We start from the raw sequence: 3,214 nt of genomic DNA, 5'->3' as shown, positions 1-3,214 counted from the left end.
TTTTTTGCCCTACAGCAGGACATCAAATAGTGGAAAACAGCTGCAAGTGCAATGATCAGGCAGGAGCATCAATTCTTCCCACTAATGTGGTGTATGCAACAACAATTTTCTTCCTGGGGATTGTGCAGACAACTGTCTTGGCAAAAGCAAGACCCCCACTTATTTCGAAGTAACGCTAATTACTTATCCTTACAGTGTCAGAATGGATTTAGTTTTCTTGTGAAAAACACTGATAAAATAAAAAGTGAGCAGTAATAGCAGTGAGTTAAAAATGTACTTTTATATGCGTGATGAAGTGATGCAAAATGCAACTGGTGGTTTGCTCAGATTTCTCATTTAGACCTCCTGTGAAGGGATGCAACTTAGCTTTTGTTCCAAGACATCAAAATCATTGCGTGGTTTTAATTTTACTGTAAAAAGGAGGCACACACAGACTAAGAATCATGAAACTGAGAATAAATACCAGATACAGCTTTCCTGAGGGAAAATCCCATGAAGCAATGCAGCTTTTCTGCAAAAGTCAGTTTTGCACTTGTTTGGGTCTTTGTTATGCATAAAAAAATGATGCTGTTTCTTAGCATGGAGAGGGGTGTGATGTATGAAACTGTCTACAATAAGGCGTGCACCTGAAATAGCAAAATGCCTTTGATTTTCCTATGTCTGCCCTATAATAGATTTTGTTTGGAATGGATCTGAAAAAAAAGATTGTACAAAATCAATGCAAAGCTGTCATGGGGACTTTTTATAACTTATTTCATCTTTCAGTAGTATGATTAGGAAAAAAAAATGTAGTTTCAGTGATTATGGTCCTGTTTTAAGTAATTTAAGAGCATTAACATGGTGTTTGATTTCATCTTTTGATTAAATGATTTATTTACCAGTGTAGTTTTCAGGTCAGAGTGGATCAGTGGTATGGATTGCCTTTGTCTCCTGGAGGAGGCAGTGGAGGGCAGGTAATGTAGGTGTCTCCTCCAAGCATTCTCTGGTGAGTGTCAGTGTCTTCCCTTCACAAGGGAAGACACCAGGTCCCTCCTGGCCATGGAAGCAGGTCAACCGATGGTGGAAAGAGCAGATTTATTGCTGTACTGAAAACTACTGCAATCAGATGCATGGCTGTCTGCCATGGACCCTAAATATCCCGCATCCTATGATTAGCTACCCTTAAGATCCCCTTTCTTTCCCCTTTTCCTATCTCCTTTTTTTTTCACCTCTACCAGCCTCATTCCCTCTCAAAGCAGCCAGCCACCTCTGATTAAATTTTTCTCCATTCGTCCCATTTTTGCTACATCCCTACTCAAATCTGTTATTTCTGATATTGTTTCTTAGATAATCTCAGATTTATGTAGAATTATCTCCATGCTGTATGCCCTTGCACGATCGTGCTTTGCAAAATGTCTCCGGTATAACCTTTAAGCTATTTGTGAGAAATGGCCGGACCTCACAGAATTTCCCCATAACCATCTTTGAAATATAGCCATCCCTGATGGCACAATACGTAAATTTTTTTCACCTTCTCACATCATAACTGTGAGGGTGACCGAGTGCTGGCACAAGTTGTCCAGGGAAGTTGTGGAGTCTCCATCCCTGGAGATATTCAAATACCTTCTGGGCATGGTCCTGGGAAATGAGCTTTAGGTGGCCTTACTTGAGCAGATTGGGTGGCACCAGGCGACCTCCAGAGGTCTCTTAAAACGTGAACCAGTCTGTGATTGTGTGAACCTGTCATCATCAGAGCATGTCTTATCCTCTTACGACAGAGCATGTTCCAAGGGCTGCCCAATTACATGGGCAGGTGGGTTCTTCTGTTGCATCTGGTCAAAGATACCTTCTGGCAGTGTCATTGCCAGACTGGGTGTTTGTACTAGTTGCGTGCTAGGTTTCCATAATCTAAAAACAATAAAAGTAACTACTGGATATTATTTTAATGAATAAATACAAGTCATGACTTAAAAATCTGTAATGCTCCCCATATACATTTCACTGGATAAAATGCAGTCACTATAACATATTAATGATCAGTAACAGTAATGAGATTATACAAACATCTAGAGTTCCTGAGTTCATTTTGCTTTGTGGTATTCAATGTTGATAAGCCAAATTACATTCACCCTTTAAGTTCTGAAATATATTTAAATAGACTGTGAACCATTTTGACTTCTGAATCCCTCTTGCTAGTGCAAATGACCTCTTACAAGATCTAAAAAACACACAAATTTGAGCTAAGAGGTCTTTACAGAGGAAAAAATAACATCTATATAAAGCCAATTCCCTATCTCTCTTAACCTTTATTACTCAAATCTGTGTAAATAGTTATGACAGAATGTTAGATTAAAAAGTTTTCAACTCCAGAACATAGGTTGCGGCATTTTACACCCCCAGATGTGACTACTTGATTTAGAAAGCAATGTCAAGTCAGGTTCAATGTACCATGCTCCTTTGTAACTTAGTAAAGAATATATGTATACAGAAAAATTATCTAATCTGTGACATTTCAGATAAACCAGTTACAAATCTTTAATCAATTTGATGAAATGTGTCATTACTATTTGACATAACTCTCTTCAGACAGGAAATTCAGAAAACTCTTTAACATTCACTGTTGCTGATTTACTTTCTTAGTTTAGTTATTTTTAAAAAGCTATTATTAATATAAATATTTTACATAAATATGGAAGTGCCTTCAGGAGATGAGGTTAAAATCTGGCCCTCTACAAACAAAAGTCACACCTTTGCAAGCCTACCTTTGCAGTTACGCATGATATTACCACATTTTACTTTTCACTTAAAAACCCACTTTATTCTCTGATGCGCATCTGCTAGACTATAAGCAGCTGAGTTGATGTACCTGTACTTGCATCTCAGGGCTAAGCAGAAACTTCTCAGTGAATTAAGCGTGTTCTTAATTTTGTGACCTCTTTGTGACACTGCAGACCATTACCAGCAGTTGAATTAAATGCCACTTGGTAAATTGTTTTATTTCCCCCCCCATAAGGTAAAAAAGACAGAAGCATAGAGTCAATATAATCAGGTGTTTCTTGGATGCCCCATGTTGCTGTCTTTCTTGAGGTTATTGATGGCTTTCTGACCCACTGTCAGAGACAATAAATGACTATGGAGAAAAAAGAGGCTCCTTTTCTCAGTGTAGGTAGGTTCTGTAAAGAAGGTTTTCAGCCTTTTGGAGAATACCAAAATAAGACTTAATTTAAGTTCTTGA

The sequence above is a fragment of the Mesitornis unicolor genome, unplaced genomic scaffold (genome assembly GCF_000695765.1).
Source record: "Mesitornis unicolor isolate BGI_N332 unplaced genomic scaffold, ASM69576v1 scaffold21735, whole genome shotgun sequence".
Lineage (NCBI taxonomy): Eukaryota > Metazoa > Chordata > Aves > Mesitornithiformes > Mesitornithidae > Mesitornis > Mesitornis unicolor.
The sequence above is the reverse complement of the archived record's forward strand: the minus strand, read 5'-3'. Positions refer to the sequence as shown.